This window comes from Cyanistes caeruleus, chromosome 5 (assembly GCF_971803275.1).
Source record: "Cyanistes caeruleus chromosome 5, bCyaCae1.hap1.1, whole genome shotgun sequence".
Lineage (NCBI taxonomy): Eukaryota > Metazoa > Chordata > Aves > Passeriformes > Paridae > Cyanistes > Cyanistes caeruleus.
The window spans coordinates 58,592,231-58,619,004 of NC_141705.1; the positions used below are offsets into that span (position 1 = coordinate 58,592,231).

Consider the following 26,774-nt stretch of genomic DNA (forward strand, 5'->3'; position numbering starts at 1 on the left):
GTGTAATATCCATGAGGTTCAGTTTTCTCTTTCACCTGCAATACTGTACTCTCAGTGTAATGTTAATGTGACTCCTGCAGTATAACAAAGAACCCATAATGACAGCAGCAGTGGGGCCTGAATGTCATTTACACCTATTTGCTATATCCAAGGTCAGCAAGAATGCACCTGCAAAACACACTCCACCCAGACTGGCTACAGGAAAACTGTCTACTGAGATGAGGTTATTTTGAATAACACATTTTTTTTTTCTTTAAAACTCCTGAAGGTCTTTGTGCAGAAGTCCATAATGAGTTTTTCAAGGTAAGCATGTCCATTTCTGAAGAAACAATGAAGGAGAGTGCTTTTGAAAACAATGCTAAAGAATCGGGAAAAAAAAAATAATCTGAGGATGCACTTAGCATATTTATAAATACATTCCCAGACACATTGTTTCCTCATAGCATATTTCATACTCCGCCTGTTGATGGAGGATTAAACCAACCAATTACTTTGGAACTGCTGTAGCAGAAGCAGGAAGACTGATCACTGCCTTCATTGCAAAGGGTGCAGCAAGTTCTTAGAGTTGTGAAAGGAACAAAAAGCAAAGCATAGTCTTCTGATGCAGAACTTTTATTAGAGCATGCTGAAAGAGACCATAAATAAGTTTTTAAAAATCAATTTATATTATATTCCTTTCTTTTCATTCTCTATACCAGTCCAGAAGGACAGTCCCGACCAGCAGAAACAACAAAGACACAATCAGCTTCAAACACAACAGTTTTTGGTGCAGCTGAACAATAAAATAATGAATCCACACAGGAAAATGCAGGGCAGGGGCAGACATTTGTACCTTCTTGTTGCAGTAATGGGAACTGGGCATAAGGTGAAGCTTGTCTAAGCCAAGGGACTTGCACCACGGCCATGCAGATACCACGGAGAGGATCTCCCCAAGCCCCCATGCTGCTGAGGCAGCAGCCAGGCACCATCTCCAGAGCTCCTGCTGGACTTTCCCATGTTGCTGCAGCTCTCCATCACCTCGTTGATCAAAGATGTCACCTCCTCCTTCTCCTCTGTCACTGCTCAAGGGTCAAACTGGTGGCCTTTGGCAATCTGTGGTGTCTCGTGTGGAGCAGACCATGCAGTTTCCATGTGCACAGCTACGTCCATCACTGTTTTCTGGACCTGTATCTGTCTCGACTCACAAATGGTTGCAAATGAGACCTTTCAGATTAGAGTCTGTACAGGTTTTGGCTGTGAGAGAGTTAATTCTTTACAGCCAGTTTGGGTCTGTGTTTCAGACTTGTGCTGGGAACAGTAGTGACTATACAGAGGTGATTTTGGTATTGCTGAGCAGAGCTTGCAACAACAAAAAGTCAAGGCCTTTTCTGCCTCTTGCACCACCCTGACACATCCAGGACAGCTGACCCCAGCTGATCAAAGGGACATTCCTGACCATGTGCAGTCAAGCTCAGCATATAAAGCTGGGAGGAGAAGGGAGGGGGGGACATTGGGAGTGAGTCTTCTGAGTCACTATTACATGTGATGGAGCCCAGCTTTCCTGGGGATGGCTGAACACCTGCCTGTCCTTGGGAAGTGGTGAGAAAATTCCTTGTTTTGCTTTGCTTCTGTATGTGGCTTTTGCTTTCCCTGTTAAACTGTCTTTATCTCAATCCACGAGTTTTCTCCCTTTTCCTATACTCTCCCCTGTGCCACCAAGGGGAGTAAGGGAGCTCCTGTGCTTGGCTTATTTGCCAGCTGGGGTTAAACCATGGCAGAGTCATAGGGGAATTTGGTATCTCCAAGGATACAAAGACTGGAAGGAGAGCAGTTGCCATCTCCATGTCTGCTGGAGCTCCAGAAGAAAGGCTGGGGAGTCTAGACTAAGATTTCAAAATTTAGATCTAGCCTGAGGTAATAACTACAGCTAAGAAATAATTTATAGTCAGAAGTTATGATACGAAGGTTTTACTAATAATATACACTGCTTCTGAAAGGAGAGGTTTCACAGCAGGGGATGAAGATTTTCACCTGGTGTTTGGCTAAGCAGAGCTGACAGTGGTATCTGGGTGTCAGCATTACCACCATCTAGTGACTCCCCAAAATACTGCACCCCTACCTGCCTCCAACCTCTGTTCTCCCCACTGCTGTGGTGGGGCCAAATTATCATTGCTTCAGGAGCTCAGTGCCTGCCTGAGAGAGCAAATCCCTTTGAAATTAGAAATGAGGTGGGTTTTAGACAGTGCTCTGCTAATATTTCAGTGCACTACATTTTGACTTTCAATAGGAACATTTAATGTCGACTTCAGAGCAAATATTCATATATTCAAGCCTTAAGGTGGTTTCAGAGTACAAGCAACACTAAATGGTAACAGATATTTCCCGAATCTTTCCATTCCTCTATGGACTGCACCAGAAAAATTCAGACAGAAGCAAATCTTATCTAATCTGAAGATAAAGATTCATGAAAAGTAATCTGAAGTACTTGGATTACAATAAGGTACTAATTTAAATTTGTAACATACTTCTATTCCCAGTCCAAAGAAAATTCCCAGTAGGCAGTTTAATGTTAGTATTTTCAGGTAATATATAAAGACTGGCAAATATATGAATTCATTTGTATACAATTAAAAAGAGTATATTTTGGGACTTCTTTCATATTTTACATACAATAAAAACAACTACATGAACTTTCAGTGATCAGGGACTAACCCGTCTTTAATATGTATAATTCAATTCATTATCCATCACTGCCTTGTTTGGAACTAGCACAGATCTGAGGAAGAATTCCTGTCTGGAAATACAATGTTCAGAGAATTTGTTTTAATTAACACTCCAATAAAATATTTAGAAAGGAGCATAACTGATGATATGGTTTAAATGAAACCCTTAGTTATACTGCATTATTCACCTGCCTCAAGTGGTTTCTTTGTATGATTATGCCTGGCCACAGTCTGTTTCAGGGGCCAGCAGTTGGCATATCCATCCCTAAATCTGAATTTCTCTTAATTGCTGTACCTCCATTTTTCTATTTCCAAAGTCTTAAGATTATCTGGAGACTGGACATCGCCTTACCAAATTGAATTAGGTTTTAGACAAACTCAGGCATAACTTTGCTGATGGAAGTGGAACCAAAATGTCCTCTTTCTGCACATCATGTTTTCCTGAAAATTTGGGATTTATTTGTATCAATTATAGACTGTCCTCTTGCACCCTTTTATCTCCAAGACTTTATGTAAATTAGTTCATTTTTTATCCTTGCTTTTATCATAAAATAAGCTTATATTTATGGTTTATGGTTTCACATCAGGGCACAATCTTACAGCTGGATTTTTGTTTAGTGATGCCAACAAGGGCTGTAGTGTATGGCTCAGCCTGGGCTTGTGAATAATCCAAGAGCTTTAAAGAGCTTGGATTGGTTAAATTATCCTAAAGGAAAAGATGGTATGTTCTTGGGGGCAGATGGGGATGCTGAGGGTGCTTTCCTCTGATGAGGAGTGTGCTACCAAGGTCCTTGGGAAAGAAAGAATTGGCTTTGCCACAACTCAGAGTCTGAGACACGGTGTCCTCTGTAAAGTGCACTGCAGACAAAGGAAATTTATAGACTCAGTGCAGACAAGAAATAAGATTTAAGAGTGTGTAATACACAGAACAGTAAACTAGAGCTGTATTTACATCCATCATCTGAAATATTTAGCACAGCCTAAATTGCATATATGAATGCATATACAATCAGGTGCGGTCATTTAGACATATTCTTGATTTAGGGCTTAGATACAGTTACAGCTCTCATATGAATGCCCTTTCCTGGTTTTGGCATGGATCTTTTGCATGTTTTTCAGTCTCAAAGAGTCTTGCTGGCCTGTCTGCCTTAGTGCAAGAGGGACATTTCATTGGTGCTCATAGTGGACGATCCACTTTAATCTTGTGCTCCCCAGGAAACTGCTGGGCTTTACAAAGTGAATCTCTGTATCCTTCCATTACATCTTCTGGCTTAATGCTGGTAGCACTGGAAGTCAGATAGTTCCCAGTCCTAATATCTACATGATCAATTTAAGATTCAGGCATGGTTTGAAAGCAGGCAATAGTGAGACATTGTATCTGCAATTTAGAATTGTAAATATTTTATCTGCTTTAATGCATACACACATCTTGTACATTCATGACTAATCTGCAAAATGGGGCTGGTTTTTCAGGCGATGACTGTGATAAGCTTTAACAGTTTTACCTGTTCAAATATCTTTATGGATATTTGGTGCCATTTTTGGTGCCACTTTTCTATGCTGCTAACCTTCTCAACTATGATGTGCTGCTACATATTTTTGTTATTTCTATTTCATGCAGCACTGTGTGTCCACTGTGCCATTCCTTCTGTTCTGTGACCCCGAGTCCTCCGCATTGACTCTCAGATCTGCGCATTTTCAACATGCCAGTCCTTTTTTAGACATTCATCTGTGTTTTGTATTTCCACATACTTCCCCCTCCTCTTTGTTTTCAGATTAATTTTCTGCTTGTTTTTGGAATAGATTTTTTTTTCTTAATCTACATAAACACTCCAAAAAGCATTGTCTTCTGTTTAGACTTGGATTTTCAGTGGAATTTTGTGTGTTTTAACAGCGTTTTAACATATTTAAATCTGTTGCATTTGAACCTGGATTTATTTTGCATGCAATGTAGTTCATGATTGACTCATAAACTTCTAAGGGACTTGTCTTCTGTGAACCATATTTCCTGTACATCAATAAAAGCACACACCTGAGTGTATTGTAATTAAACCTGAAATTTTAATTACGTCCCAAAGTATTTTGTAGGGGCACTCAGATATTATAGTCATACAGACTCCTTTGGTTTTGAGCACTGGGATTACCTTTGGAATGACAAGAAGATACAACCATAGAATGGTTTGGGTTGGAAGGAACCTCAGCCATCATTTCTTCCCAAACCCAATGGCATGGCCTGTATTAAGGCTACTAATAACACACCATAGTTAAAAGGCCTGATATGTTATGTCACCAGCTACCTTTTCCTCTTCAGCTATTATACACATGTAAATGCCTTTCCATACCTCTAAAGATATTCACCAGTACCATTTGCACTTCTCACTTTTGAATCCAGAGGTCTCCTAGAGCATCACTCTTCAAACATCCAGAACCTCTCCTTTTCAGAGGGAAGTGCTAAATTCCCGGAGTCCTTCATTTCCAGAGCCATCTCTCCTGTGGAGGGTGGTGCCCTGGTGGGACTTCCAGCATCATACACAGGTGTGCAGCCTGGCAGGGTCTGTTTTGTCTGCACAGGGGTACCTGTCCTAGACACCCACCCCGAGCAGTTGAGGAAGAGGAGTAGAACTGCCCAGAACCAGAGTTTTCTGATGGTGTCTCATTTATTTTCCTGGTGAACATGTGCAGCTCATGTAACCTAGAAGAAATGCATACAATTAAGAGAAGGAATGTTGTAATGAAGATCTTGATGGGCAGGAAAAAGGGAGTGGAACAAGACAGGTGGGAAAATATGCTGTGAAATAGCCACAGAGGCCCAGACAACCGCAGACAGTAAACCACGTTTTTTCTTAGAAGAAAACGAAAAAGTGAGCATGGCTAGTGGGGTTTCTGGTGGCAGCAGCAAATCATTCTGGTTAGAATACAACAGCTTTTGGTGTACTTCAATAATAAATCAAGACTGTATGAGCACTAAATATTTAAATTAATGATTGTGGAACCTCCATATGCAAAAAAAAGAATGACAGCGTATCATAATGTCCTCATCCCTGCCTTGGAGGCATCCAGTTGTGATTTGAGATTGAGGTGAGAGAGCCTCTGAGCACGTTCTCTCTGTCAGCTTCCAAGTGCAGGAAGGTGTTTATTGTTATTCTTTTCACCTTCTTGGAAGTAATAAAATGCAGGCTGGAAATTCAGCACAATGTTGCATCTCCTAAAACCCACAAGGAGAAGAAACCTCTGAATGTTTCATTACATTTTTTTAGTTTATATTTTATAAGATGCTGCAAGGTATAAAAAAGAAATCATAAGTAAAGGTTTAAAAATGGGAGAGGAAGGTGCATCATGCCTCAAATTAAAAATAAGAAAAAACGTAATGCCATTCATTACTGGAAAGAGAAAAATTCAAAAATCCATTTAAATTATTAGTTGGAAAAATACAAACATCAATTATATTAGATATTTAAGGGATAAAATCAGCAGTGGTGTCATATTTACTGTGCAGAAATTTGTGGGAAAGAGTTGGAACTGATAGCTGGATAGAGCAAAAAGTGATCTTGTTAAAGGACAGCTTTGAGATACAGAGATATCCCTTGCCACATTCCAAGGGGCTTTTTTGCACCTTATCTTGGCTGCATATCTAATCTCTTCACAGTTCACTGTGTACATACATTCATTTATAAGGAGCAAAAGCAAAGCAAAAGAAGTATCTTTCCCTTCTCAGAAAAAACACAGAGATTGATGAGCACAGTAATTCCTTGACTTAATCAGTCTTTCCTGAATTTCCACATAGTTTTACTTTGTTTGCGCGCCCTTGACTGTGGAATAGAGACCCCGAAGGCCAGCAGGAGCAGCCCTTCAGGCAGTGCAGAGCTGCTGGCATGCACAGCACAGCAGCTGAGGAGCCAGCCAGCCCCTCTCCCTGCAGGGGCTGAGTTTTGGGTTGTGGCTGCAGCGTGTGGAAGAAGCAGCTCCTCTGTCTGTGCCAGGCCCACAGCAGAAAGGAGGCCCAAGGTGCCACTCCCAGCACTAGAGACACCACGATAAGGCCAGGGCTACTGAAGCTGTTAAGTGCCAGTGACACAGTAATGCCTCTGTCAATGAAATCAACGCCCAAATGCACTTTTCCAAGCTTAATAATCCGAGCTATTTCTCTGCGCTCAGACACATGTACCAAGGCACAGAGAAGGCTGCCCTGTGCAGCCACACAATACCTTCCCTTCCCAGCCTCAGGCTCAGCCTGGTTTGCTCATCTCAGTACAGCTGTCTCCAGTCCAGGAGAAAATGCATTAAAAAGGGGCTTTTCTCACTGGGAACGTCTCACGTCTAGCTGTCTTTAATATAAATCCATTTTTTAACATGTGTTTTCTTAACACCGTAGCAGACTTGGAAATCACCAGAAGAAGGAATGTTCCACACGGGCCTTCTCACCTCTGACACCACCAAATGGAGCTGCTCCGCTTACACGAGAGCAGGACAACTTCTCAAAAGTGCTTAAGGATGCAGAAACCTTGCCAGGGATAAAGAAACAGGAATCTGTGGCATGTTGGTTGGTCTCTTGTCAGTGACTGTCCCCAGGAGGAGGGGAAACAAGGGACAGTGTGAGGAGCAGCCATGGCACTCCCAGTGGGCTACAAATTCACACCCCAGCACTCCTTGGAGCCTGCTGGTGGTCTCAGGGAGAACAAGTCCAGGTGAAAACTTGCCTTTCCTGTTAAGAAACATAATTTTGAAGCCATTAACATGTCTCTGGTGCTGTTGGTGATAGTATGTTTGTGCACTTTCTAGTCCCAAGCGTTGCAGGCTGAGCAAGCAGGAACACAGCTCTGAGTGGGAGGCTGTCATGAAGAGAAGGGGAGAGGGCTATATCTTCTTCTGCTCTTAAGTAAATCCATTTTTGTACTAACATGAATATCGTGATTAATAATAATAACAACAGCTTATGAGTGTTTTGAAAAATTGCATTTGTAGAAAATTAATGTCTCCAAGTTGCTCCAAAGAATGAAGATTTAAGAGGAGGGAAAATATGCAGAACTGAATTTGAAATTATTTACAGGTGCAATGCTGCCAATAATTAGAATGACTTGAGTATTTCAGTATCCTGTCCTTGTAGTACTTTACCCCCTTCTTCTGCTCTGCTAGGAAGAGTAGAGTTTTCTATCTTTGGCTAGGAAAATTTAGAAATTTATATATGATGACTATGACATACTCATTATAGGGTGCCAATTGAAAAGGAACCAAATATGAAAATCTGTTGTGCGTATCAGTATAACCACACCAAATTTCTTATTAATACCACTGTGATGAAGAATTCTTCCCAGAGGTTTTCTTTAACTAGTTTTATGCAATTTGAGAATTGTAAAATTGCAGACAGAAAAGATAAGGACAATGCTTTTGCAAAATGAGCTTTTACAAGAAAAGTATTTTCTCCTTTTAACTCAATAACTTTAAACAGGGGAATGATCAATACTCTGGAGCAACCAAATCCTGCCTGACAAATGATGTCTTAATGTTTGATCAAGTTCAAGGCATTAACGGTATCATACAGCATAATTTCTGCTTTCTTGAAAAACAATGGAGCTCATTTAGAAACTGGAATTCCCTGGAGAACACCACAGGAGTGGAGACTATTAATTACCCTGTTCTATTGTTATCTTTTGTTCAGAACAATTGTGCTCCTGAGGTCCTGTGGAATCTCTCTCCCCTGCAAGGTGTCGGGTTTTGATTAAGCATCATTTCATACAGTTCATTAACAATGTATCTTAAAATGAGCTTTTGATTGAACATTTTTATTGGGCATTTAATATAATTTATGGTTTCTGTTGAAATTTCACATACAACATTTGCCAAGCTAGTTATTATATATTTTTCATTAAACAATAGTGTTTTACCTTTTCTGAAAGGTTCTAATTTTTTTTGAGCAAAAGTACTGATTATATAAAAATTGATTATGAATGCAGTATATCATGAAAATAGCCCTCCTGACCATATTTTATTCCAGTGGAGCTACAGTGCATAGGTCTACAAGCAGTCCATTTGCTAGCATTGCCATTTTGGACTGCCAATCTCAAAGCTGACATTTAAGCTTAGTTTTCCTACCTAGAATGGTAGCACTTCTGTAAATCTGTCTGTTTTTATAAGAAGCTATAACCTGAAGTGAATGAATTCTTCTCATTAAGCTTCATCCAGTAACTCAGAGACATTTTAGCAAATGTAAAAGAGGATGTTTTGTCACTCAGCAGTTATAAAAAGATTGCAAATACTCTTAGGAGTAGTGGCCAGCAGTTAGGCTGAACACCGAAATGTAAATCCAGGGTAAATTATCTTTTAAGAGTTCCACCAGTAAGTTCAGACTTTGTGCTGCAGCAGTCTGGAGGACACTGAAATCTGAGGAATCAGGACTGTGAGTGCTTAGACAAAATAACTTTGTCTTTGTAGAACAGGCCCATCAGGATCAAACTACACAATGAATGCTGAGTTGGTTTTAGCTTAGCCAGATACATGCATATTTATACCTTTTCAGGTATAGAGGACTGTTTCAGATGGGAATCCCAAAGGAAAAAAGTTGGGCTTTTTATTTTTTTTTTTTAATTTTTTTTTTTTAACCTGGGAATCTATTTTCATTGTCAGTTTGCAAGATTAAATTAAAAAAAAATCTTATATCACTGAAATGGCAGGTTTGGGAGGGAGTGTGCGCAAACATTATAGTTAGAAACAAACCATTAGCTGGAATTTGTGTCCAGGGAAATTATTTGGATTATTTACATGCACATGTGAATATAGAGGGAAGCACTCCAACACTGACTGATTGTTACCATAGTGTACGAGTCTGTTGGGAGGAAATAAGTTAAGTTTATACTCAAATACTCAAAGAAAAAGCCTCCAGAAACTTTTGCTGAGATTTGAGACTGTTCAGACAAAATCTTCCATGTTTTTGTCTTTTACCTGGTGTCGTGGTTTTAAACCAATAACTAAGAAAATTACTTATTTCTTGCTGTGAGATATGGATTAGAACAAGAGCAAAACAGGCATAAAACTTAAAAGGAAAAAAAAGAAAGTTTATTGACAAATTACAATAATAAGAACACCAGAATAAACATCCAGAAAAACCTTTTCATCCCCTATCTACCCACTATTCCCTTGTTCACATGACAACAGAGACAAAAACTTTGGAACTTTGATGGTTAGCACAGTCCCAATTCTTGCTACAGTCTTTTCACCAGTCTTTGTAGAGAAACAGAAGTTTCTTCCTCTTAATTTATGGAGTTTCTCACAAGAAAACTATTTTTGTTATAGTTTTCCATTGCCCTAATGTTAGCTGCTCAGAGCTGCTATTATTAGAGTTCACTCCTCCCATTTTCACATCACTCTGAAGTGTGTATGGGCCATGAGTCTAGGGATGGCATTTTTAAGGATAAGTTATTCAAAGGCAAAAAAGTCTTCTTTATCTGTTTCTGTGAGCTTCACTAGAAAACAGTTTTCTCATTGCCTCTCAAGGCTTCAAATCTCCCAGCACTTCACTATACCATAATTACTCTACTTTTTACTCAAATTTACACTTTGAACACTTTATTCCTCTCTAGATCCTGTATCATGAACTAAAGGAGTTCTTTTCAGGACTTCATTGTCCATCTCCATAGTTTTAACAGAGAGATATTTCAGCTTAATTAAAGCATCTTCTTAATTCTCCACCTCTTCTGAAGCTCCTTTTCTTTCCTGTCACTGGTAGTTTATAAAGTCTCTTTTCATGTTGATCACTCTCTTTTTCTCTCTCTGGATAAAAAGATTAATCCGCAAGTCTCATCTGGGTAATGAAAGAGTTAAAATCTTGCCCAGGCTTTTGTAGATGGTTTGGTGATCTCTGCCGAACAGGAGCTGGAGCCGTCTGCGATGGAAAGTTCCTCATGGCTGCTCTGGAGCGTGTGGCTGTCTCTGCTTGCTGCAAGTCCTGAGCCTCTCTCCTTCTTCACTGGGCAGTTTCTAGTGAATTAGTTACAGCAAAACCTGCAGCCGAGCCAGAGATCGGCTCGGCCTGGCCCGGGGAAAACCTTCCCCAGGCCCCCCCATCTCCCGGCCGGGAGACGGGGCAGGCCCGGCCCCATCCCCGCCCGGCCGCATGGCCTGGGCAGGGAACGGGAGGCCTGGAGCTCTGCCACCCTCCACAGCCAGGAAACAAAGAGAACCCAGAGAGCTCTGCTTTTACACTTTAAGGTAGGGTTCACAAGTTGATCCCACTTTTCAATGGCCTAAACTGCTGTCAATTCCCAGCAATGACCTATAATTGGTCAGGAGAAAAGACTCCAAGCACTTCCCAGCAACTCCAACTCCCTTAAAGGTAAAGTAACTCCATGACACCTGGACCCATGGATTTGCAGTTTTCAGTGGAATGGAAATATTAGAATACTCAGGCCTCCATTTCCTTGACCTACTAAGAATCAGAAAGCACCAGAATTTTTCAGGAAGTCCTGCTATAAATATTTCTAACTTAGTTGGAAGTTCAGATCATTTGAGATTTGGATACTTGTCCAAACCAAACCAGAAAACCTTTCAATAGATATGGGCCCCAGCCATAGCATTCAAATTCAGATTGATGTTCCTGCTAGAAGTGAGGGAGGATTTGGACGCCAAGTGTCCTGTTGGGCTTGTGTCAACAGAGGGATCAGCTGGAATATTTGGAGCTGAACCCCTGATTTATTTTAAATGGACACTGTATTTCCCATGCTCATTTTAGGATAGGGTCCCATCTCTGATGCTGTGGATGTTTCCCATCAGAAATGACCATAACTAAGAGTTGGTAATTTCTAGGGCAGCCTCAGCTTTCCATTTTGTCTGTGGTTAGAGTAATAGCTGCTGCTCATTCTGGGACTGCTCATGTAGTCTTTCTCTTGAACCTGGTGACCCACACTGTGCTCTTCAATCAACCTGGCTAAATTTCAGAAAGTTCTTCAGAAAAAAGGCCTTTTCTCACTGACTGGCAGCATTATGCTGTCTTTGAGTCAACTTCTTTTCCCAGAACTTCAGGCCTAAAAGGGTCACTGTGATACTGCAACATATTTTTTGTGATTTCCACTTTTCCAGTGGTAGCACTCTTAATACTACTGTAATTGACAGAAATGTGGAAATATGTATGCTTATTCTAGGTTTTTAGTGCTGTGTACTTGATAGCACTTTACATTTCAATTTTCCTCTAATTAATAGTGCAGTCAGCTTTCCCTGTTTGTTTCAGATGATTCACTGCATAAAAGAGATGAAATCACTTAAAAATAGGAAAACGTAACTCCTGGAAAAGTACTATATTTCAAACTGACAGTGCTCTTCCTTCCTCAGCCTTCCATTAATAGATACAATAGATACATATATTCTGTAGAACTTTTCTTCGCCTGCTTTTCTGTTTGTGATCTATCATAAATTCAACCATGGTTCCTACTCCACTCACAGCTTTGCTAACAGTGGTCTATTTGTCACTTCACCCATAAACACTTGTGCCTTGCTTCCAGGGACAGGGAATTATTTCCTTCACATGCATATTTTTCTTGAGTGGCTACCTTGCCTGTGAGTCAACCACTGCCCTAATCTCATTTAAATAAGCTTATTTATTATGTTTCTAATGGAGATGCCAATGTAAGAGCATTCCATAGCTTATCAGTGGCATCACTGTCTTTTGTAACCATTGCCTCTCCTAACCCTGCCTTCTTCCAGTGATGCTTTGCCCGACTGTGACGCGGTGACAATGTTTTCACATGTGTTCTTTAAGATGATCAGCTCACTTTTCACTGGAACAAAAACAGCAAGTAAGAGTAAGTGCTTGCACCCTTAATTACTGACTCTGTCAGCAAATTTCTGTGTTTAAAAAATGGCTGTCTTACAAAGAAAAAAATTCAACTGGCAGGTTCCCCTGACTAGAAAACTCATTACTGACCAACACCCTCCTGTGTCATTTGGGTGTGCCCATGTGTGTGTAAAGCCCTGAAAAATCCAAGGTAACTCAAAAAGCAAAACAGATCAAGGGAACACTTCAACAGCAGATCACAGGGCTTGAAGAATGCAAGGCTAAAGGCAAAGTAAGTGCTGGCTCTTTTCTTTAAAACAAACAACAGAAATGAAACAGGTTAAACAGGAAAAAAAGAAATAACATTTGATATGTCTTGTCTCAGTGAGGGAAAACTGAGGCACAGAAATTAGAGGCAGGTCCAAGGTGCTGTTGAGGTCTGCTTATGTGCCCTTGGCTGGCAGAAGCTCTCTGTCACGCTCAGGGGAAATCGTAACCTCTGAGGCTGCCCTTTCACCCCTGTCCCGCTGCCAGCCTGGGAAGGGACAGCCCTCCAGAGTTCCAGATGTGCTTGCCAAGCAGAGCTGCTGTTCCCTGTGGGCTGGAGAATGTGGGCAGCCCTTCAGGCGCTGCAGCTGCTGGGTAAGGAGCAAGTCCTGGGCATCAGCATTGCCCTGAGCTGGGCATGCAGCAAAGCAGCAAATCTTGCTTGCCTCTCCTCCTCCTCCTCCTCACACAGCTCTATCACTCAGTCTTGGGGTGCTTTTTCCAGCTTTACAATTTTAGTCCAAGGCACAGAGTGGCCACTCATGTCTGTGGCAGAGAGCGAGATCCCTCCAAGCTAGCCTGAAGTTGGGAAGAAGTGATGTTGGGTTTCAGTTTATCCAGCTTTGCAGAGTGAAGGAGGACTGAAGTTGCAGATTTTCCAATTAGTAAAACTTCTTCAGTCTGAATTCTCTCCCTGGAAGTATCGATGTGTTCATCCTTATCTAGAGCTGTACCTGTGCTCCTGCAGCCCCTGTGCTCACAGGTGTGGAGGTCCTTCTGCACCTCTCAGAATGTATCCGTGAAGGTGCAGCGTGGGGCAAGGATGAATAAAGACCAGATCTGGATGAATAAAGACCAGATCTGTTGGAGCCTTCCTCTGCACTACCTCTCTCCTCCTTTCCTCCCCCTCTCCAGCTGAGCTGTCAGGAAGGCAAGCCCATCTGTATTCACCTCTTGACCACCCCTCTCTTCAGCCTCTGCTTTCCAGGACATGAAAGAAGGGCTTTCCAAAACTGCTTGGCATGAAGAGATGAAGAGGCAGTGAGAAGAAGTCAAACACTTTGTGTATATTAATATATATTTGCTTTCGTTCTTGCCTAACTGGTGCGTGTAGTACGTGCTTTTGTCATGCCTCTAAGGCAAAGAACAAAGGGATGGGGCTGACAGCATTTTTCTGTGTTCTTCCCAGGATAAAGTTTGTTTTTCCCTGTTTGACCTTCAACTCTCTGAAGACCTGAGTTTAACTGCTTTGATTTACTTCCATAATAAAGTGATCGATTAATGTTAAAGGCAGGCTTTATGAGGCCTGTCCTCAAATGGTCTCAGAGCCTGCCATAGCGAGGATGTTATACTGCCATGCTCTGAAAAAGGTCACATGAAGGGAATCAAAGACAAGATAAATGATGGTTTACACATCAGAAAAGCTCTCCGTAGCACAGACAGGGAATGTGGAACATAATGTCTCTCTGGGCTCGGTGCAGATGGTATATAGTAAATATAGTCTGAACTGCCTCCCCAGGATTTATTATTGTTCCACTGTAGTTGTTTTGGGGCTGTGCTTTTAGACAAAGCTGTGCTCTGGAAGTGTGTAGCAACACATGGGCAGCCCTGGCTAAAACTGAGCAAATGCAGAGGTCTGATCAACTGATGTCGACATGCTGGTTTAGAGGAGCTGGCTTCCAGAAGTTAAAGACTCGATTTCTTATGATTTTCTGTGCTCGGCTAAAATTCAGAGTTCATTTCTTTTTTCCTAGCTAGACTTCACTGCAGGCATTTTTCCTTAAAAGGAACAGGCAAAATGAGAAAGCAAAATAAAGATCAATCCAAAACTCAAGCCTCTGGATGTCCTAAAGCAGAATTTATATGGAATCACATGGAACAGCAAAGTGTTCTGTTTTCCCTTCATATTTTTAGAGAAACTGTTTATTCTTGTTCCATTTGTGCCTCCACTGGACTAATTTCCTTTGACAGGCAGAGATATCCCTTATTTGAGGAATGCAAAGGGCAAAACTTTGTTGAAGAACAGATATAAAAAGGAACCTGCACTTTATCTGTGGTCTTAAACATGAATAAGACTGGTCAGGTAATTGTATAAAAATCCAGCTTCTGAGGGAAAGCACAATTTTAGATCAAACCTCAGGCCACACACTCACACGTTCAACACCTCTCTGACTGGGAAGGGTTGTCAGGTGTTGGATAAAATTTCAGAACTGCCCTGTGTCTGCTCTCTTAGTTCGTAGAAACAAAACAATGAATTTAATGCCAGTTTATGGTTCCTATTGAAATCAGCAAAAATTATGGAAATCCTGCCCAGTTTCAAGACCAGGGGTGATATTACCTGTCAAATCAGGCCATGAACAGCTGATGCACATAACTCAGGACTGAGTGGTGTTATGAAAATTGCTCTTCAAGGACACAATGACTGCTTCTGGTGCTCAAGGATGTGACACTGAGGCACCAAGGTGTTACAGAGGCCATGCCCTCAGTGCTCTCAGCCTAGAAGAACATAGTGCCAAGGCACACAGTATTGCCACCTTTGGAAAGTAATTCCCCAAATGACCACTTTAGGCTGCTGTGATTGTGCAAGGCTCTGATAAAACTTGTCATGGTAGAAGGAAATCAATTGAGTAAGAAGCTTATTATTAAGGGCTTATAGCTAAGAAGACTTTTCACGTGATTCAGTAATGTGGTAAGACCAGGTCTGGCCAAAGCATTTGTATTCCCAGTTGTGTGGTATCATTGGGAGGGGAGAAATGAAAGGGAGATATCTAAGGGGAAGGGCTCATTTCCAAATATACAGAGTGAAACAGTCTATGCAAAAGCGCAGATCGAGGCAGACTATTCTGAAAAATATTTGGCGAAAAGCATAGAATGGGTTTTTCAGATTTCTAATGTTTCCTTTTTAAAATGTTTTATTTAGAGTACAATCAGAGTTTAAAGTAAAAAATGAGCTCCCTTAACAGCATTGTAATCACTTATAAATAGGAAAATTATAATTAAAAAACCAGAATTGTGTAAGGAACTGATGAAAAACATCCCATCACCTAATAAATCCATCATTTGCCAGGGGCTACAGGGCTAGTGCATGCATTCTACAAGCGCTTCCACGCAGTCAGGGTTTAAAGCTGACTTTAAATTTCCTTCTTAAATCTAAGGTTTTTCTCTGCTGCCATCTCAGCCTTTCAGTGTTCCAACAGCTTAATATTCTGCTTGGCCCATGGGGAGAGAGGAGTGTATTAAGGATCCAGATACAAAGCACATTTCTCCCTGCATTCTGTGTAACCTGACTAGACACTCCAGTTGGCAGACACCAGATGGTTGATTGGAGTCTCTAGTCAGTCTCTGCGATTGCCGAAGCCTTAAGGACAAAACAGCTCTGGGGAGATGGATTTGATATGATCATGAATCACTTCTGGGAGACCACAGCAGATAACTTAAGATAGGAGTCATGCAGGTCACCTTCTCCAAGCTCCTTCTGGTACCAAGTGCAAACAGAGACAGGGGAAGATTGATATTGGAGAGGGAACGATGATGGATGTCGTTAGCAGGGCAGTAAGGTGTTTGGGATTTACTGAATATCTTCCCACAGTGTTTTGAGAGCACTTACAAGCAGAAAGGGATGGGCTTTTCAGAGTCAAAAAAGGCAAATCTTGTTGAGGTGAAAAAGAAGGAAAATGAATAGTTCTGCTTCATCTAAATGATACTGCAAGTGTTTCTAACAAAGTATCAGATGGGTATTCAGGAATACAGAATGAGCAATATGAAAATGTCCCCATTAAAACTAGGTGGTTATTATTAAAAACTCTTAAGTAGCTATTCAGATTATAAAATGAATTTCCTGCAGCTGTACTCACATCACTTTTTCCACTTTTCAGAAATCCTTTCGTAACTGATTTGTTTTTCTGCACTCTGAAGTTTTCATGAAGAGGCGCAAGCGTCAGGCTTGCATGTTCTAGAGCCTCGTGCATTTCTACTCAGAAGCATGCTATTTAGGCGAGAAAATTTTTATAAACAGAAGGAAAAGGTTTTCAAAACCCTCAGCTAGAAGTTAAAGCAGATCTCAGGGGTTATTAAACCACCTAGAAAAGACTCTACACCTTTTGTGTCCAGTACTTGCGCACAATTTTTTGGTCATTTGAACAAAAGGAAAATTGCATTTATATTACAAACACCGCCAAGAACAACAAATTTTGCTTAGGATGCCTCAGATTTGGAGACTTGGGTTTTAAATATCAAAGAATCATTGGTTTTTTTTAAAGAACTACTTGTTAGACCCAAAACTTCCGTGTTTCATTCAACAGAGTCTGTTACAGAAATACCTTTATCAAATGAAATTTTCTAGAAGAGCTGAAGAAATTTTCAAAAATGTCCATGGTCCATTGGAAGAGCATCAGGAAAACAGGTTGTACTGGGAAACTAGAACCCCTAAATAAACCCCTTTATAAACAAAAGAATAACATACAACCTTTCCATTACTACTTGGGACTTCTATGTTTCAAAAGTTTCATAACCCCTTGTGAAAATACTGCACTGCTAAAATATACTACATATAAAATAGAAGATAAAATATAAGGTAAGAGAAATATAAGATAAAATACATTCACACTCTACTGGAATACTTCAAATGTTTTTGAATAAGCTCTGTCCACCATGTCCAGTTTTCCAAATGCTGAGAAATGGTGTCTGGACTATCTGAGAGAACCACCTAAAACTACTTCTTATTAACACCCTTAAAAAATAATTTTCAAGCCGATTGTGAATCAGGCGCAGCCAGTTCTGCCTTCAGATGTCGCAAGCCACGGGTTTTTATCTGAGATGTGTGTTGGAAAGATCTCCCAAGAGAAGGTTGGGTTGATGTTTTGTGGAACAACATGGTCACTTCCTGGCATTTAGTTGTTAAATGTGTACCACTTGTTTGCCATTCACAGTTTGACTGATTCTGTTTAAAAGGCTATGAAGGAAAGCTCCTCTCATGCCTTCCAGCCCTTGTGATGCTTATTGGGAACGTTGAGGGGGTGCAGCAAGAAGGGGAATATTCTGACAATGAGAAAATCTTCCTTAAGCCACATGCAATTTATTGGTGTAATTGACTCAAGTACAGCCATGACTCACTCTCTAAAAATTGCTTGAATTTGTTTACTTTCCCTCACACAGTGCTGAGTGGTTGGACCCATCCTTAAGTTTCAGTCATCTCTTGTTTAACTTGTGCCAGTGGTAGTTTAGTGACTGCAGAATAGAAAGGAGGAGGATCTCTTTAATTACTTTTCTGTACCTCACTGTCTTGGGTTCTATCCATGTAGAGTTGAACATGTTTCATGTAAAGTGTGCAAATATGTGTCTTTTTGCAGCTATTCTTTGACATTTTCAAAGATAGTTCCTTCTTCCCATATCTATCTTGACAGTCAATCAAGCACAGAAGAGCAAGGAGGAAAAGAGGATCAGGGAATGAAGATGTGAAGACAGAGAGAGAATCCAAGAAAAAAATAAAGAAATGCAAAGAAAAATGTTTGGAAGGATGGAATAGGAAAACTTTTTGAGAGAAATTCATAAACCATCATTTTGTTAAAAAAAAAATAAGAAATACAGGTGTTTTTCCCATCATCGTCTATCTCCAGTTCTCTTTGTTCATTGCTGCCTCTCTAACATGCAGATTTTCCTGGGTTTCGGCCCGTAGGCCGAAAACATGATGGCTTCACTTGCCTTTACCACAATGCATATTAATTTGTGGAAGGAGTTCAACGTGCACATTCACTACACAAAACGTGGCTGAAATGAGCTGCAGGGTGACAATTCCTATGAAGCACAAGAACCCTTCAGGAATTCTCTGCTGATCTTTCCCTCCACTCCCCCATGGAGATTTTGCCATGGTTACTTGCTGCTTGCAGGTGTCACCAGGCTCCCTTGCTTTTCAGTCTCACTGAAGTCAGGGAGATCTGAATCCAAGAGCAGAAGTTGGCCTTTACGATTCACTTCCATGTAGCATATGTTACTATACTGTATACCAAGAAATGTAACAGAGAAGAGCTGTGGTATTTACAGTATGCTAAAATTTAACTGTTGCTGTAGCCTTCTGAAGCCTGTGGGCCACATTCCAAAGGCTTTGCCCATGTGTGACCTCATCTCGTGTGAGGTAGGACTTCAATTGATGAGGGACAAATGACCAATATGAATAAGGATTCTGGACCTGGCTCCGTGCCCATCAGTCCAGCGGTGACTGATCCCCTCAGTGAGTGGGGCAGGAGAGGTAGCATGGACTAGAGTGAGGGACGCTGATCTAAATTTTTTAAGAGACATGCAGCAAGTGGCAATGAGTTTTCTTTCCAAGACAGAGGGATGGAGCTGAAGCTATTATGGTAGGTATGGAAGGCTGGGTCTGTGGCACTATAAAAGTTACTGCCCATAGAATCAGTAACATAGGGAACAACCTATGGTACACTTGTTGAATTTTAAAGAACTGTAGTATGCTGTTTGGTAAAATATCCCCATCATTCCTCAGCCTGATTATTCCTCCTTTTATGGGACTAGTGGTCCCAAAAGAGTGAGGTAATCTTCATCCCACAGAAGAGATGTGAAAGTCTGTTCACAGTGTGGTTGTGTGTTGGTGTCTGTGTTTCCAGGTGGGTGCCACTGCCCACATGACCATGTCCATACATCCCTCTGCCTGCAATGAAATTTTGCAGCAGCAGGATTAGAGCAGATTGCTGGCATTATGGCAGCAGGGATATTGTTAGGAGCAACTTGGCAATGCTCATAGGTGTTCTGACACTGGTTCTTTGCTCAAGGGCAAGGATGGCAGAGGGGATTCTGGACACAAACCAGAGAGAGAAATAATGTCAGAAGGGTTCAGAAGATGAAAGCAATGACAGTAAATAAGTCTGAAATTATTTTAGGTTTACATACTTTAAGTCCTCAGTGACTGAAAACACAGCCAAGAATTGCTTCAGCAATATTCCTTCATAAATCTGCATAATAATCTCTCAGAGGGGCTTTGCTGAAATTACAAGTATTCATTTACTAAATTGGGTTCAGTGTCTGTATCATACGCTGTATGAATATTCAGTGCCATGAATTCATCCAAACTATATTGAAGTTAGTATGTCCACAAAGTCTCTCTCAAATGATAACCCAGACAGTAAGAAAGGGCTTTCCTTGGAATAAACAAGAATCAGCTACCACCATAATCCAGTCAAGAAATATTTAGAAACTATGTTCCTGAGAATGGCAGAAATACATGTCTGTAATTTTTTTCATGTGAAATTTCTGATCTTTATAGCTCTAAATTCAACAACAAATGTTTTCATGCAGGAATTGTTTCATGAAAGGGAGCATAAACAAAATGTAATGGATTTATGGGAAGTTTATCAAATAATGCAATAAGAACTGCCAGCCAGATGGAAGAAAACTGTTTGATTGGGAGGCTAGTAAAAATACTGAATATAAGGTACAGTAACCTTCATACAAAGAAGTGACTGGTCTTAGAGAACTGAGAAAACTTTCCAGAGACTCAAAGATTGGACTGTGAGATGCAGTAAGTAGTATACCCTGGTAATTTCCCAGTGTTTTTTACATAAAGAATTAAACACAGGAAAAAACCCCATCCCTTTTAAAGAAAATCTGGGGTAGTCAGTGTCTACAGACATGCAATGGATTGAATAGAGGTTATCAATATTCTGAACACTTGGCTGTGATCTTCATGTTCACTCTTGCTCTGGTCTTGCCAGGCAAACCCGAGCCAGCAGTTCTTTCCCCCCAAGGCTGCTGGTTTGAACTTAAGATGTTGTGGCAATTCCACAAAAAAAAAAAAAAAAAAAAAAAAAAAAAAAAAAAAAAAAGTAATTCACAACTCAGAGATTTCAGAATCTGTCTGCGGCAAATTGAGAGAGACCCAAGAAGTCACTCATGCTACTTAGGAGAAGGTGGTGCACTTCAAAGGCAAATGTTCAGTGGGTGGTTTCTGTGGACCAAATGGCAGCAAGTGAAATGCAGAGCAGAATGATAACTATGGGAAACTGCTCCAGAGGATGCTTTCTGTGACTTCTTATGTCAAATGGCATAGAAGTTGCAGCTTATTTCCACAGAAGGCATCACTATGTGAGGTATTATTTTTGTCAGTGGTCGTTGCAGACAGTGACAGGATGAGGGGGGATTGTTTTTCTTTGTTCATTTCTCTGTTAATTCTTTTTCCAGCTTTTGTTAAATCCCTCATCTCACATGAGGTTTTTTTGGTCCCAATTTGTGTGTTATCCAGTACCTAAATTCGATGCTCAGTTTACAAACTTTCAGCACTTCTAGCAATTGTACTTATGTTCTTCTAACAGGCTGAGAAAGTTGGGGTTGTTCAGACTGGAGAAGAGAAGGGTCTGGAGAGACCTGAGAAGACCTTCCAGCACCTAAAGGGGGCTGCAAGAGAGTTGGACAGGGCCCTTTAACAAGGGTATGGAGTGATAGGGAGAGGGGGAATGGTTTCACACTGAAAGACGACAAGTTTAGATCAGATATTATGAAGAAATTCTTTACTGTGAGGGTGGTGAGATATTGGAATAGTTTGCTCAGGGAGGCTGTGAATGAGTGGCAGGGATGGGCTGTAAATACCCTCATCCCTGGAGGTATTCAAGATCAGGCTGGATGGGTCTTTGAGCAGCCTGGTCTAGTGAAAATTGTTCCTGTCCATGGCAGGGGGGATGGAATGAGATAATTTTTAAGGTCTCTTCCAACCCAAGCCATTCTATGGCTCTATGATTCCTTGTAAGGTAAATGATGTGATTTATACTCAGACTGTGCCTCTTGACATTTCTACTGGTTATTCTTAGCTCTCATTCATGATATGATCTGTTTCCTCCATTTGGTCCAATATTGAGGCCAAATGGAGAGGTGTTTAGAGGGATTTTGCACTTCATTATTACAGGGTATTTAATCTTTATATCACTTGTTCTGTGGGTGAATGAAGAATTTCAGATGCCAGTCCTGCACCTTTTCTGGCAATAAAATAATTTATATAAAATCAAGGTATATGCATAGTGTGTTCACTTGTGTATTTCCTTATCTTCTTTTATCCCAGCAGAAGGGAGAAATGCCACAAAAAGAACTGAAAGATGTGAGTTGATAAAAAATGAGGAGTTTGGTGCAAACTAAAAAGAAAAATACACAGGAGAGCATGAAAGTCACATATAATCCTAAGTGAATTTGTGAAGTAAAGAAGGAAATTAATTTCTGAGGGTTTGAGGGAGAGTTTCAGGAATGAGTGGCAAAAGGATCTGGAAAGATCCTCTGATCAGAATCAGCCCGAGGTTGTGATTTGGTACTCCTTATTGGTGATAACAGGACACAGAACTTGGTGCATTTGCTCTTCTGTTATTCCTAGGTGAAATGGCAAATTCTGAGCTTGAAGTCTGATACATAACGCTAGAGCTCATTACCTGGACACTTTCTCAAACTCCTGCCAGATTAAACAAAAAATAACGAACCCAAAAACCAACTCCCTGTCAAACAAATAATGATAATAATTTTACATGCAATCAGTAAGACAATGAGCTGACAGGCAGTCTGATTTTTTCCTGTACTTAAGAACAGTCACTGCCTCCTAGGGAGGATGAAATTGAGCCACTACCACCAAAGTTTCAGAGATTAAGTAGTCACAAGAGAGAAATGTTCATTAGGAAATAAAATGTACATGGATGATTTTGAGAAAAATCATCCCTTCAGTTTTCTGAAGATCTGATTTTCAGATCTCTAAGTGATGTCACTGTCATTGTGCTCATGTGTCATCACACAAGGTCAGGAAAGTCCTTTGAATTCAAGTTATCTGTAAAGCTGCTGAACAGCTGCTTCCAGAACCTGTTTCAAAGAGGGACAAATATATGAGTCCAGAGCTTCCTCACCATATCCTGGATCACCTAGATTTACATTGAGCCCTCTCTCTTTCTTCTCCCTCTCCCCCTTTATTTTTTATTTCTTTGGTAAAGATAGGCAGCTACTTTAAAAAGCTGCAAAGGAAACTGATGATCATTGTACTTGTAGGATTTTAGGTTTTTTGGATTCTTTTGCCTGAACATCCTCCACCTAAGGCTGGATCACTTTCTCAGTGCCAGGTTAACAATCAGAAAATTTTGGTCAACTGCCTCCCTTTGCATTGGTTGTTCTCCATTTATGTATAAATTCATGGTCCTTTATCAAAGGCAGCTTATTCTATATAATCACAAGGTGCAAAAGAGGCAGAAAGCATAATAATTATTTGGAGTCTACACTGTGACACTACTCTGTTGCTTAGTGAGGGCATTGATTATGCTCAAGAGAAGTTTGAGGAACAGCTTTCTTTAGTCTCAAATTTGCGACAGTTCCCCTTTGAGTTGGCAGTACATTAATGGAAATGGAAACTTGCCTCATTCTAAATGTCAGAATAATAGAGCACCAAAAACAATTCAGTCATGTCTTTCAAACCACGCACATATGGTTCAGCACCAAATGTCACTATTCTTCCCCACTTCCTCTCCATTTGTCACTATCTCTGTTGATTATCATTGTTTGGGTTAAAACTTTCCTGAAGGCTCAGTGCAAAACTCACCTTGACAGCAGCAGATTCCCGGCATATTCTATACTTGGTATATGTCCAACATAGTCTTCCCAAATGCAATGGATTCCTCTCTGTTAAAATGCTGATTTATGGCTTTAAAGGGTGACTTAGGCTGGCCTTGTTTCACCTGCTGGGATACTGTTTGAATGCTGGTTGTCTTCCAGACTTTTCCACAGACATATTTCCTCCCCCGAAGGATTTCAGCCCCGTGGCAAACGTAAAGCAGCAGCTACGACAGGCAAAAGGTGGGGGAAAATGAAAGGGTGGACAAAGCAGAGTTACAAACACAGCATGCAAAGCTGGGTCTTAAGGGATAAATCTTCAAAAAATCAAATATTCCAGAGTTGCAAAATGTCCCAAAATATGCAGCCTGTGACCACATGATTGCATGTTATTTTCGCTTTTTCTTCCCAGAGGATGTTGGCCTCATTCAATGAGCAGAATGGGTGACATTCACTTAATGATTTTTCTGTGTCAGAGTGCTGTAACTTGTAAAAATAAATGCCTCAATGAGGCTGTTTTTAGTTGGGGAAAGTGGGGGGGAGAAATGCATTTTTTGTTTTATGGCCTCTTTTTGAGCAACAAATAAACTAAGTAAATTCAACTGGAAACGCATATCTGGCTTCGGATATTTCCAAATGATTGATGCAGAGAAAATAAAATTGTTCAGTAGTAATTGCCATTCTTCTCCCCCAAATGTCAACCACTGTGGCTTTTCTGTGGGATGGGAGATACCACTGTAGATTATTTCACTAATCCTTGTATTTTCTTAGTTACTTGTGCTTCCCTGTTGCAGGACAAGCATTCAGAAATGACTGCTAATATTAACAGCTATGATCAAATGTGATAAACTTTATTAACTTGCACTACAAGCCTAAGCTCAAAATTGGTCTTTTTTGAGTATCAAGCACTTTGCTCTGAACTTGTATTGGGATATTTCATTGTTGTTTTCACTTTAAGTGAGCTCTTCTCCTCTTGATCCAAAGTACAGCCTGATGAATGTGGATTTGTTATATTTTAAAAATGCATGAGAACTTGATTTCCCAACAAGCATTTAAAATGATTAGTCACTTTAGTAAGATGAAGTATTTTAATTTATTTTTTTGTGTCAAAAACCAACAGAACTGTAAATAAAATTGAGAATACAGAATTTAGTTTTTGGTAGATAACCTATCTTTTGCAATTGAAGACACTCTTCTTACAGCCTTTTACATGACTTTAAGACATCCAAAGAACCCATGTATTCCTTTAGAAACAAGAAAATCTGTAGTAGAAATGAAAAAAAAAAAGTTTAAATGTGTGTTAGGTTCCTTAAAATTCATTTGGAAGTCTATTTTGTTGCGGTGAGAATGACTGTCGAACTACAGTACAGACGTTCAGAAAGCTTTTAAACAAAACATCTTCCACTTCTCCAGGAAATGAATATCAGTCGTACTTCAGAAATTATTTAGCAAAGATGTTTATGGCCAGTGTATATCAGCACTTATTGCTGTGTAAATTAAAATAACTAACCAATTAATGCAGAAGTAATTTTATTACCAAATGGATAGAGGAGGTATGAAAAGCCCTAATTAAAAGCCTTGTCTGCTCTGCTTTACACTAATGATTCTCTAAGAACCAGTGTTATTTGTGAATTAGCTTAATCACAAAGGAATTAAAAAGAACAAAATTATTTGTATGAAACTAGTATTTTAAATTCATGGAGGCTAGGCAGAAAAAGTGCCTAAAGTCCTTTCTCTATCTGATCAACTGGCTTATCTAATCCATTTTACTGTGGATAGCTGGCCTGACATGACTTCAAATTAGTTTAATAGGGATTAAAGTGGCATGAAGTGTATAAATCTATGAATTTGCAAGTACAAATATGTTTGGGAATTCATTTATCTTTAGGGGCAGGAGGAGTGGAGAATGTTCAAAGTAAAATCTGGACATATTTGTAAACACAGATAATTTCATGGGAAATTTGGAAAACAACAGTAAACCATGCAATTCAGGCAGCAAATCCTGACAACTTTACTAAGTTTCTCTGCACAAAATCAATGGCTAAAGTCAAACAAGAAAGTCTCCAAGATCTGGTACTATGAGAATTGATGAGGAAGTTCTTAGGTAAACCTACAAGTCTTCTTGATTACTGCCCAAATAAAGCAGACCTCTGGCATTCAGCTTTCTGAGCTGGCATGATCAGCACATAATGTCTTTGGAGCTATTTCTGCCAAGAAAGGGATCAGAGACAGCCAAATTATGATATCACACCAATAAAACCTCATCGTAGTGACATACATAAAACACTCCGTAAATTGCTTTTTGTAACTTTTAATTTATTAAGAGCTTTTGAACTATGTTTTCATTCTGTGACATGTTTTCATTTACCTCTCATATCCTTCATTAATTTATTTCCTGTTTGAGAAATAATACCAAATTTTTGGCAGTTTGAAACTGCTGAAAAAATATATCGTATCCTACATGATGTAGCTTGCCAGGGAATCAGGAGTGTGTGGTATTTTGAAATGCTAGGGTGAATTACAGTGAATTATTTGACTACTCAATTTGCCTAGAATCAAACTTGAGTTATGAGAGCTGCCTATCATGTTGCTGTCTGCTCGTCCTCAACACCAAAATCAGAAAAGTTTCTGATATCCCAGCTGATATCTTGGGGGACTTGGAGAATTTGGAGGCGCTGAATCCAAGCCCTGGACGATGGTGTGTGGAGTTATTTGTGGACTGGCTTCCTGTGTTGAATGAAACAGACCAGGCAGTTTTCCCTGGTAGTTCTGGGAATTCTGAGGATGTAACATGGGCAGACGGAGCTCAAGGGTACAAACCCTGGCGTCCTGCTCCCTTCCCAGCCACTGCCTTTCTCTGCCATAAGTTCATAAAGGTGACTCAGCCATTCTGGGAATGGGACCAAAGGCATAAATGGACAGACTAAAGGATTAAAATAACTCAATACCACATCATGTAGTGCTGACTGCTCAGGTATCCAGCCATAAATCCATTCAAGAAGCATTTATGCCTCTCCGACAGCCTGCTCTGCAAATTTTTCCAGCTATGCCTGCACGAGCAACTGTTCAGCCATGAGATGCAAAGTTCTGAAGAAAGCCTTAAACTCTCTCCCAAAAGCTCTTCTTCACTCTCAAAACATTCTTGCCTAAACTGTGACTGGCTTTATGGTCCATTAGCTAAAAGGCAACTGTTTCAAAGCCTGAGGTCTGTAACTTTGAAGACAAAAGCAGTTAGATCTCATTACAAGTAGAGTTTGCAACTATTGAAAATATGTAGCACACATGGAACCCTACAGATATTAGACCCTTTCACTTTGCTAATACCAATCTCTTTGTGTTACCTGTGATCTAAGTCAAACAGTTTCTTTGACTATTTTCAAGAAACTGGAATAACAAAGAAATGTGGTTAAAAAGTAAGGAAATCAGGCACAAAGCTGAAGTTTCCTTTTCTTTCCAGTCTGCTGTATAGAACA

At 40.2% G+C, this 26,774-nt stretch overlaps 2 long non-coding RNA genes across 2 annotated transcripts; one reads left to right on the plus strand and one right to left on the minus strand.

Moving 5' to 3' along the window:
• Positions 1–596: 596 nt before the first annotated feature.
• LOC147653156 (uncharacterized) lies at positions 597–7,328 on the minus strand. The gene is made up of 2 exons (XR_015286904.1): positions 7,125–7,328; positions 597–5,394 (listed from the first exon to the last, which is right to left on the minus strand). It is a non-coding gene; the product is annotated as an uncharacterized LOC147653156 (long non-coding RNA).
• Positions 7,329–10,818: 3,490 nt separating this feature from the next.
• Positions 10,819–18,330, plus strand: LOC147653157 (uncharacterized). Its single transcript, XR_015287265.1, has 2 exons — positions 10,819–10,904; positions 18,132–18,330. It is a non-coding gene; the product is annotated as an uncharacterized LOC147653157 (long non-coding RNA).
• Positions 18,331–26,774: the final 8,444 nt, after the last annotated feature.